Source organism: Dipodomys merriami, unplaced genomic scaffold, assembly GCF_024711535.1.
Source record: "Dipodomys merriami isolate MVZ:Mamm:240054 unplaced genomic scaffold, mDipMer1.0.p SCAF_4, whole genome shotgun sequence".
NCBI classification, from domain to species: Eukaryota; Metazoa; Chordata; class Mammalia; order Rodentia; family Heteromyidae; genus Dipodomys; species Dipodomys merriami.
In genome coordinates, this window is record NW_027205603.1 from 47,640,567 (window position 1) to 47,652,850 (window position 12,284).

A 12,284-nucleotide genomic window follows, 5' to 3' on the forward strand; every position below is an offset into this window, starting at 1 on the left:
GTCTACAGTCAAGACTGACATTTACATGCTTCAAAGTAAAATAAAATACTTTAGTAAACTCTATTTGATATTAATAAACCCTGAAATTAGACAAATAGAGACTATATTTAAATATTAGGTTTCAGACAATAAAAACTATATGTAACAAATAGTGAAGGGTAGAAATTGGTACTATGGACTGAAATTATATCGAGCAAGTTAGAAAGATTAATTAAAGTGTGCTACTGTTAATCATATGATAACCTTTAAAAATAGGTGAATTATATTAGGTAAATTATATATTTAACATATAGAAAATAAGAAAAATACAAATGGTATGAATGTTAGCATAAAGTTAATGGTAGTGATTGTTACAAGCTTAAAATTATGAAAATAATACCCTGTTATAAACTTATTGTCAAAATAATGACTTTTTCCCTAAATTTAGATATCACTATAGGTACATTTATAGTACATTTACAAAGGTATAATTTTGACATAAACACTGACATATAATGATTTCACTCTATTCTTGGATTTTATAAGCAAATAAATAAGACAATGGTTCATTTAGCTAAAACACAATAAATGATCAAACTTAAGTTCAATTAGTTTTCATATGTTTTATTTTTTCAGGATAGCTCAATTGTGAAATTAACTAGAATATTTTTTGTTTGTACACAAACATTGGAAAAGTATACAAATACCAGAGAAAGATTAAGAGCAGTTAGGATTCCAATTACTTTCTAAAGTCTATATGTATCAAGGTAATAAAAAACTTAATTGATGTTCAAAGAACACAACTATTACTATGCCAGTTATGAAAAAAACACTGAATGTTAAGCAGATTGCAAATTATCATGCTCAAAAAGTATAGTTTCTAAAAAATAATTTCAAATTTCTTTATTACTGTGATCTATCTATCTATCTATCTATCTATCTATCTATCTATCTATCCCTCTATCTATCTATCTCTCTCATCTAAGTGTATAATCCAGGTTGCCTTACATCCTGTACTTGGAATATAGGTGTATATGCCACCATACCCAAACCCATCATTCTAAAAAAGTAGCCAAATAGTGTGTTGTGCCAGGATATACCCACAGGCTAGATAAATGTGTTTAGACATGAAAAAAGCTACTACACTTTAAAATACAAAATAAAACCAAAAGATTTTTGCTTAGTAAAAAAAATTAGATTATTTTTGTTTTCTCTCAACTCAGAGAATAGCTGGCATAAGTTGAACAGATTGGGCAATATTAGACTGCGTGGTGTACACCTGTCAGCAGAAACATGTCAAGTCTACCTAGGGAGTAAAACTGCTTAACCAGTCATACTGGATTTTTGCTAAGGGATGCAAGGTGAACTGAATAGAACACAGTTATAATCAAAGTCTTGGTTAATTTCACGAATTGGCAATTTTGAGGGTAGGAGTGTGCTACAGAGCTCTGAGGATTTCATTCTAACACAATGTTCTAAAGCTTTTTTTTTTTTTCCCAAACAAGAGACTCATATAAGAAACTATATGCCTTTATTCCTTTTTAAAAATATAGAACCTAAAACTTGATTTTTTTTAAAAAAGTTTTGTTATCAGTCATAAAAGTCAAAAGCCAGAATTTATATTTTTAGAGGATCTGGTACATTGGAAAAAAAATAAGATACTGATAAATAGCCAGGACCTTTTGAAAAATAATTATCTTAAACTGTTTCACTTTACTCATTGTCATTGGAAGAGACATTGAAATAGCTAGGCGCCCCTGCCACTTAGTTATTACTTTGTTAAGACATTTCACAGCTAACAATCAAGTAATTTAAAGAGTAGCAAGTATAATTTTGGCAAAGGAATACTTTTTAAAGTGATCTTTTTGTCTTTGTTTCAGAAAAGTTGGATTTGGGAATATATAGGATTTAGATTTTTATTTTCCCCCTCCTCTTTTGAACTCGGTGTAGAGAACACACACCATCCACTCAGTATAAGCCTGTTACACTTGAAAGATTTGTTCTGAATGTCCAGTGGGAACCTGGAAATCGTAATAATTTGTAGTATCGATTGAGTGAAGCTATGCAGCTGGGGCCTCCAGTGAATAGACAGGAATAGACATTTTATTGATTAACTTTTACAGTCATATTTTCAAGACTCTGCTGCAACATAATTTTCACTTCCCAGCTTTGTGTTGCTGCATCATGAAACTTGGATTCTTCTCCCTTAACATTTACCCACTTGAGGAAAAAAGTATGGACATGTCTTGCCAGGGCTGTACTCTACAGAGGTGCATAACTTCCTGCAAAATGATTTCTTTCAAGTACTACTCTAGCACAAATAGTAGAAAGAATCTGTCTGGTTATGACAGTGTTTGGAAATATCATTATGGCAGCTATTTGGTAATTACATTTCTTGTTATTTCTCATTCTTTTCCTTTCCTATTTTCCAAACTTCATGCATGCATTAAAGTGAGTTATGCTGTGACAATTTTGTTTTTTTGTTTATGTTTGTTTCTTATTTAATATGAGCAATGGGAGAAAAATTATTATTAATCTGTAATCTAGTCTGAATTGAAAGGAATTAAATAATAAATCATTTGGGTCAATATTTCAAAGTCTGCAAATATGAATATGTGATATTCCTCTAGACATGTAAAATGTGTGCTTTTATTTATTTTAGTCAGAAACCATTACATTTACACAGATGAACAAATTGCATAATGAAATGTTTATCTGAAGCTTCTTACTACATGGCAAATTGGATCACTGGGGCAAAGTGCAGATTTTATAATGATTTTATGTAAGTGAAAATTATTTTACTTTATAACTTTATGCAAGATTTGGTGATATGTAGCCATTAAATTGTATTTGATATGTGGAAGTATTTTAAAATATTATATTAATTCAATTTTTACACACATCATTGTATGTCTCAGTTTGAAAAATCTAGTTTCAGATAGGTTAGTTCAAGGATAAAATTCAGGGGCTTCAAGTCACTATACAAGTCAGAAAATATTATATTTGACCAAAAATTTAGCAGTAATTTTTAACAGGTAAATTAATTCATAGTCCATGAAATGTATGTTTTGTTCTAGTTTTCGGGTTTTATTTTCATTTAAGATAAACTAAAATCAACATAGAGTTTGGATTAAAAATTTATAGATTTGATTCAGAAAGTATTGTAAGCATTTGAACCTACTAATACACATATATTTTTAGTAAAAGTGTGAAATATAAATTTTTTCTTATCAAATATTAAAAATTTCATAATATTCATTTGTCATTTATTTTATATTAGTTTTCAAAGATACAACTATTTATTATTTATGCTATAATTCATATGTAACCCATATGTTCAGACATTTTATGTTGAAGTGTTTTAATTTATTATAATTAATATGTTAACCTTTGTTTATATTTTTAGCATCTTGCATATAAATAACAATGCTTTATTTTTCATTGGAACCAGTCCTTTATACAATGCAGTGTATTTGTGAATTAATTAGTATACAATACAATGTATTTGTGAATTAATTATTTTTCATATTAAAATGAATGAAATAATATGTAGAGAATGCAAGATATTATTATAAATATATAGCTCTTTGAATTGAGGATTCTTGGCTACATAATCAAGTTTTTGACTTATTTATCAGAACAAGAACTATAATTAAGACAGATCAGGTAATAAACACAAAATACAAAAACTCTCAATTGAGATTGATTTCAAGGTAACCCTGCAGAGGAATCCCCTCATATTGATCAATTTTAAAGCCCATGTATAGCACTTAGAAAGATAAAGTAAGCAAGGTCAGATAATCAAAGCATTTAAATAGTAAAAACAGCAACTGCCACTGTAGACTGCTAAAATAAATCCATAATACAAATTGCTTTAGTAAAAGTGGATGAGCAGCTGATCTTCCTATTGAACTCTGATACCGTTCAGTGACCACACTGGGGAAAGGATTGGTAGAACTATCCTGAAGATCAATATTGAGTGAGATGTATCAGGGATTCCTTTTGAACATGACGGCATCGCCAGTGTGAGTGTATAGACATCTTCAGGCAATGTCATTACATGGTGATTGTTTAAAGATGTTAAAAATTGTCTACTATGTAGGATATTGTCAAACAAGATGCAGAAATGCTTTCTTGATTGAAGAGTTGTTTCAATGGGTTTAAAACAGTGCTAGCACTTATAATTATGTAAAGTTGACTTTACCCTAAAATTGTAGTGCAAGCACTTTCATAGTAGGTTAACACATCTCTATAAACATGTTGCACCTAAACTCATTTCATGAATATGTATTTAAGGTATCAAATAATTAAGTGATAGTGCTCTCCAGGCCTCTGCAGAGGTATAAAAATTAATTACAGAACAGAGGATAGTGGAAACATCATTTGGGATTCTACAGGGATGGAATACTCTTGCTGTGACCCCCTTTTGAAACTTGTTGGGATTTGGAGTCTTATATTTAATGAGTTATTGAATTCTACTCGATGACTATATTCTTGGCTTTCGTGAACTCCAATGGGAGTTTCATTGTATAGATCCATCCAGAACAATTAGATTTTACATTTTAAACTGCATCTCTTATGAAATTTGAGTTTACTTAATAAGAAATCCTCAGGACTGTAATACAGTATTGTGGGAAACAATATTACTTAGTCTGGGTACAATATGACCTAGTCAGTTTTTTCATGGGCTTTGAAACAAAAGGATTCATCAGCCATGATGGAAAATAATGTGAATTAATTGTTGCTTCCATTTACCTCTGATCCCCCTATGTCCCTATCTGTTTTTAAGGTCTGTAGTTCCATCTACATATTCATGACAAGAATGAACTTTTTGTCATGAAAATGATCATACCTACATTTTTAGGCTCATTATTTCTGGCGGATTGTAACCATACACACCTGAACATTTCAAATTTGTATGAAAATATTTACAAGATTTTTATTGTTTTTATTTACAAAATATATCTAAATTAAATTCCTTAACTAAATGCCCTGAACAGTAGATTACATTTATGATTCTCTTTTACTAAAGAAAAGGATCATAATGGAAATTGATTATATTTCAGGTAGAATTTCCCTATCAGAATGAAATACAGAAATCAGGCTTAAAAGTTGTATAACTTCAGCTGATTTGTCTATTTCTTTCTTACCTTAATGAATAGTTCTTACTATTTTCGTCTCCATGTTTACTGTATGAATTGCTGATAGTAGCAATATTAATGGTAAAATTCTGAAGCAGTATTCATAGTTGTCAGAAAAAGGTCATTCTATTTGCATTCATTAGAAACCTGGAGGAGAATACAGTGTGTTTCCTTTGGGATGTTGCAAATATTGATTTATATATAGCTGTAGGAAAATTAATTAGGATTATATTTCACTTATTACTGCAGGGTATATAATAAGAAAAAAGACACTTTGTTAGAAAGTTGAACAGAAAATACCTAAATGGAATTATTGTTTCTTAAATCCTAACTACTTTATCATATAATATTTCTTTTATACTGTAGTTAGAGTATTGGTGCTTTTGTGGAAATTTAATTAGCATTTTCAAACTATGACTGTTTCAGTACCCATTCTACAATAATGGTAATTGGAAGTAAGCAAAAGTGATATTTTCCCTTTGTGAATTGAACCTTTCCTTTGTGTATTTGTCTTGTGTGAATTTACAGGTCTCGAGGTTTTTTCCAAAATATATCAAATCAAAACAGGGTCCAGGATCAGGTGAAGTCTCAGTATGGAGAAATAGATCCAGACAATGAGAGTTTTAGAAGTGAAAAAAGGAAGAAGCTCTCACTGTATTAAAAACATTTTTCAGTCCCAGAAGCTGTATGTAATTAGGTTCTTCTGTGACTTTAACACTTCAACAGTACTGGAACCTGATATATCAACAAGATTCTAAGTATGAGAAGACTAGATTTGGGGTTCTTTTAAAATATATATTTGGTTTCATTCTATGACATCTATACATACTTGTTGAAAATAATTGAACCCCATTTTCTACATTGTTTGTATGTGACACATGTTTGAGATTAATCAAATTGTAGTCACTTATAATTAACAACAGAGAATAATTTCAAAATGGAGCAGAGCCAGATGACAAAGGATGGTTTGTATGTGTCTAAGACAAACTTTATGAATGGAGACACATGTGCCCATTGTGACAGTTCTAACTTAAATATTTTATTAATTCTCCTATTGTCATTTAGATATGGTCTAAGGTGGGTCTTCGGAGGGGAGAGTCAGCATGCAAAGGGAAGAATCAGTGTGAGGTTTGTTGATTCTACCATAAAAATCAAATCCGGTGTTATTATTGGGGTTCTTTGGTATTGTAAATGGAATTTTTTTAAAGGTAAATAGCAGTAACAATATAAATGCATTCTCTGTACATTTGGTAGATTAAACACTATCTAAAATACTTAACATGCAGGAATTAAAAATTCTATTACTTTGTTCTCCAGTAGCATATCCGGTTAGAATAAAATTTGGTGGAATGCTTGTCCTTCATTTCTCTTTTAATTAATATGTATATATTTGTATTGTAAAAATACTGGGCTTACAGTTACATGAGTAAGGTAATGAGTACATTTCCTATGGAGTATTGTTACCCTCTCCTTCGTTTTCTCCCTACAATACCTTCCCTCCCCACCTCCTCAACTCTTCCCTCTCCCCCTCCTCCACAGAAGTTGTAAAGTTCGTGTTTAACATAGTGTCTTGTACATCTCGTTGTTACAATGGGTCAACCTGTATCCTTGTTACAGCGTTTTGTTATTTCCTTTCCCCTCCCCAAATTAGATAAATGTATATATAAGATGCAGGGCACTGGAATCAAATACAGTGAAAACAGGGGTTATACCATGGGGGAAGAACAGACAAAAGAAACAAACAAACAAAATCTAGTGCTCAAAATTGGTTGGAAAGAAGTCAGTTTTATCTTGAGCATCATGACTTTGACTATCCCACCCTGACATATTTCATCTTCTTTCACAATAATTATATGAAATAATTATGCAATGTTCACTGCAATCCCCTGGCTATGTGGTGAATCTACCTTTTCAGTTTTTTTCCAGGTTAATATTTACTAAACCAAAACAAGATCACCAGCAAAGAATTTTATAAAATCATGGAAGTCTAGGATGTTTGAACATGAATTTCATTCTGAACTTAAATGACCAGAACTGTATTACTTTGGAAAAATATTGCTGAAACTACAAGAAAGGACAAAACTTCTTTGGAAAAAATAGCTATTAAAATATATTTTTGACATGTGAAGGTCACAAAAGACAGCTCAAATGTGTTTCTTCACCAGAGATGTTCATTATTCAGTATGTACAAAATTCATGGAAATACATGTTCACTAAATAATATAATTGTAGGAAGTCTTCCTCCCTTTCTCCTTCCTGCCTTCATCTCTTCCTCCCTGACTCCAAGCTATTAAAGTAGTAGCCATTTTTACATGATAAAAAGAGTAAAGTGTAAAGTTAGAATGATGAAGAAGTATTTTTCTTTTCTAGAAAATGGTGAATAATCACTTTGTAGAGACTATTAGGATATCTGGAAAGGTGAATTGAAGTCATATTGTGGGGTTTGTTCTCTGCTAATCTGGACAAGTTATAATCTGGTTGGAAGTACTGGACAGGTTATAAAGAGTGATGAATCAGGAAGTGGATGTGAGCATAGAAATGTTAGAGCAATGGTCTTTATATTTCTCACCCTTTTAACATTTTATCTGCCTCATTTATGAGCATTCTTAAGAATTAACCTATCGTTTATCATTTTATTATTCCTTTCTCTTTATTCATCCAGACTGAATTGTGTTAAACACTTTCTGCCTTTGTGGTACCAGAATGAACTATTATAGTGTGTACCTCTGCTTAGTATCACTATGGGTAGGTACACTGGATGGCTGTCTGTTCATTGTTGCCTTCCTGGACTATTGCAGTCACTCATGATTTTTGTGAGAAGTTAGATTAATAGTGCATAAAAGAAACTATTTGTCTGGCCTAACCTGCTCTGTGTCCTCTTCTCTGTTACTGAAACTATAAAATATAAAGTAGGTTTTATTAAATATGTTGAACCAATCTAAAACTTACTCAATTTATCTAATATCAGGAGAAATGGGTTGGATCAATATAATGGTCATTGAGGTTAAACAAGGATCAGGAGGAAAACTAGGTGTGAAAATATGAAGATACATGGCCAAGCCGGAAGCTGATGGCTCACATCTATCATCCTAGCTTCTCAGGAGGCTGAGATCTGAGGATCATGGTTCAAAGCCAGACTGGGCAGGAAAGTCCGTGAAACTCTTATCCCCAATAAATCACTGGAAAACTGGGAGTGGTGCTGTGGCCCAAGTGGTAGAGCACTCCCCTTGAGCTGAAGAGCTGAAGGAAAGCGTACAAGCCCAGAGTTCAAGTCCCATGATGGACCAAAAAAAAAAAAGCTGTCTGGTCATTATTTTACTTTAAATATTTAGTGGGGGTTGAAGGAGAAAACTACAGTTAGTATTATACAATTTAACATTTTAAGAGAATAAGTTCGAAAATATTGTCATTATAAAAGTCTGTGGTGAATAACAGATTTGTTTTTCAGTTTTTCAGTTTTTGTTTTAGTCATTCTACATTACATACATAAATCAGAACATGATTTGTTTTCCCATGAGCAAATTCAATAGATCAGAAGAGGGCCAATTTAGTACTTATGGAAGGCTGATTGGAATTTGGTAATGGACAGCAAATCAGGAATAATGGACATGAATACCTGTACAAAACAGATAGAAGATAAATTATAGTGTAAGAAAGGTGAATAAGTAGCAGACGTTTATGAAAAGTAATGGTGGATCCTTTGATAAATCCCTTGAAATCTGAAAAGCCAAGAGTTGGGGGTAAGAAAAGCTAGAGAGTACATTTCAAGACATAATAAGATAGTCTGACAGAATGAGAGACATGGGGGTTTGGAGGTCTGTGAGACAAACTTAAAAAAAAACTGGCAAAAAAACAATGATAGAAGTATGAGAGACAACCATATATTTAAGTGAGCTTCAAAATTCAACTCATAAAATATAGAAATTTTCTTAATCAAAGAAAAGTAGATTCAGTGAAACTTGAAGTTTGAAACTTAATTTTTAAAACTTTCAAATTTTCTTTGGTTCTTACCCAGATATAAACCTTAAATATAAATATTAGATAAATATTTATAATCTAACAATCTTTGCTATGAGCTTGCACATATTGAGTGCTCTCTAGTTCTTTAGTTTCTACTGATCTAGGTCTCAGTACACACATGAAGCAAAAATAAATAAATAAAGTTCCTGCCCTTAAAGAGGTTGTATAAAGTGTAGGATATACCTCTTATAGACTTAATTTTTCTTCATATTAAAGGAGACACGGTTATTAAGAATGTGGAACAACTTGTATGGAAGTTCTTCTTTTAGGTTTAGTAATGTTTTTGCTCATGAATCTATCCATTTTGTTTTTATGTTTAATCTCTTTTATAAAGACTAGAAAAATTTGATTCAATTCTTTTTTTTATTTTATTTTATTTGTGAACATACTGTACAGAGGGGTTACAATTACATGGGCAGGATAATGCATACATTTCTTACCAAGCATTGCAGCCTCCTCCTTTGTTTACCCTTCACCTCCCTTCCCAGCCTCCCCCTTTCCCCCCCACCTAATCCTTCCCCTCCCTCCCCCCCCCAACCGACATTGTAAAGCTTGTTTTTGACATGACAATTTCGTACTTCTCATTGTTGCAACAGGTCCACCTGAATCCTTAAACGACTTGTTTTTCCCCATCTCCTCCACAAGTTATACTGACATCAAATATAGTGAAAGCAGGGGTTATACTGTGGGGGAGGGACATACAAAGCAACAAAGAAATAATCTTATAAATGCTTTAGAAACACATGCATGAAAGAAAAAAAACATTAAAATACATATCTAAGGGTTCATTTTCCTAACATCACATTATCTGACCTTTTCTGCTTGACTCATACATATACTAGAAATAGCAAATAAGGGAAACCATGGGACCTATGTTTCTTTGGGCCTGGCTTACTTCACTTAATATATTTTTTTCCAAGTTTTTCCATTTCCTAACAAATGGGGCAATGTCATTCTTTCTGATGGAGGCATAGAATTCCATTGTGTATATATACCACATTTTCTTGATCCATTCATCTACTGAAGGGCATCTGGGTTGGTTCCATATCTTAGCTATGGTAAATAATGCTGCAATAAACTTAGTTGTGCTGGTAGATTTAGTGTGGTCTTGTTTGTAAATATTTGGGTAAATGCCCAAAAGTGGGATTGCTGGGTCATAGGGGAGCTCTATGTGAAGTCTTTTGAGGAACCTCCATACTTAGTGACTTCGTAACAATGACTGGTAAACTTTTATGAAGCACACTGAAATCACAATTTCACTGTCATTTTCGGGTAGCTTGTTCTTTACTCTTAATCTGATATGGCTTTATGGTCTGTCTGCTTTTTGTCTTCCTTTGGCCAAACCTTACTCTTCCTCTCATGATTTTACTTACAAGGAATGAGTCTGGTACTAAAACCCTTGGGCTCTCTCACTTAATGAGGATGTCTTCTCCCAAACTTGTTCTATTCTTAGAACAGTTAAATTAATCTAATTTTCCTGTTAACATTAGTGTTTCCTCAATCATGGTTGCCACTGTATCTCTCTACCTTCATAAGCAAGAAATAGAGTAGTGTCTTTTGCATTGCCATTTTATCTGATCATTTTTATAACATTTTTATAAACACTTTTATAACACTTTTATAACATTTTCATACCACTTAATTTGGGAAAGATTCAAACTAGTGATGAATGCCATGTTTGTAGAGATTCTTGATTAGAAATAAGGCAAAAAGTGTGCCACAATTAATTCCATGACTAATACTTCAAAAGAACTCAGCTCATGATTTCTGTACTCTTTGTATTGTATATGAGTTTATCTCATTTAGGAAGGGGAAGGGGAGGCACAGAAACGGTGGGACAAAGGGTGAACCAATTCATCAGTGAAAAGCACTAGACACTTTGTAAGAAATGAACTATACAATTTGGGGGCGGGAAGGAGGTCAGGAAGAGAAAAACTGGAAGAAAATGAGAGAAGGGGGTTCACACTGTTAAAAAGAAATGTACTCATTACCTAAATTACATAACTGTAACCCTTCTGTATATCACCTTTACAATAAAATTAAAGAAATCAGAAAGTATCCACTTGGTACCAGGCACTGGTAGCTCATGTCTGTAATCCTAGTTACTCACAAGCCTGAGATCTGAGGATCGTGATTCAAAGCTAGCCTAGGAGGGAAAGTCCATGAGACTCTTATCTCCAGTTACAGAACCCTGTAACTATAATATACTAGAAAAGTTTTCACAGCTTATTACTGGTAAATCTGAAATAGCAAAGTGCCATTTAAGAGAGAATCTTGAAGTATCTGATACCAAATCCCCATTTTTTAGGTGAAGCTATATCTATATGGATGAACTGATTGAACTTTTTATATAGTGAAGATGTAATAAGAATTCCAGATATAATAATAAAGATACTTCTAGGTGTTTAGTATTAATCTAATATGAGTAACTCCATATTGATATCTTATATACTATATTTCACATATCCATATCAAAGAAATACTAATCCTGTCATCTTTATTTTGAGGGTACTAGGATTTTGAGTTCCAGACCTTACACTTGTTATGCAAATGTTTTATCACTTGAACCCCAGCACTAGACCATTTTATTTACTTTTGTATTTATTTATATTTATTGCTTTAGCTATTTTTTCAGAGATTATATTTCAGATAATTGCTTTAGTTGTTTTCTACTTTTGCTCAAACAAGCTACATACTACCATCTTTCTAGTTATTCTTCCTGAAAAACTGGATTAAAGACATAAAACACCACAGCCAGTTCATTATTTAAGGATAGGAGCTAAAGTGTGTGTGTGTGTGTGTGTGTGTGTGTGTGTGTGTGTGTGTGTGTGTGTGTGTGTGTGTGTGTGTACTGGTCCTGGGGCTTGAAGTCAGGAGTTGACCACTTTCCTTCTGTTTTTCAATGTCTCTGAGTGTTTTTGTTGTTATTGTTTTTTGTTTGTTTGTTTTTTTGCTAAAGAGTAATACTCTACCACTTGAGTCACACCTCTACTTGCAGCATTTTTAGAGGTTAACTAAATAAACTTGTCATGGTCTTTCCTGCCTGGGTTGGCTTTTTTCTGGGCTGTTCTTGAGGCTTTAATCTTGCTGACTCCAATTCCTGTGTAGTTAGGATTACATGTGTGAGCCATGATATCATCCTGT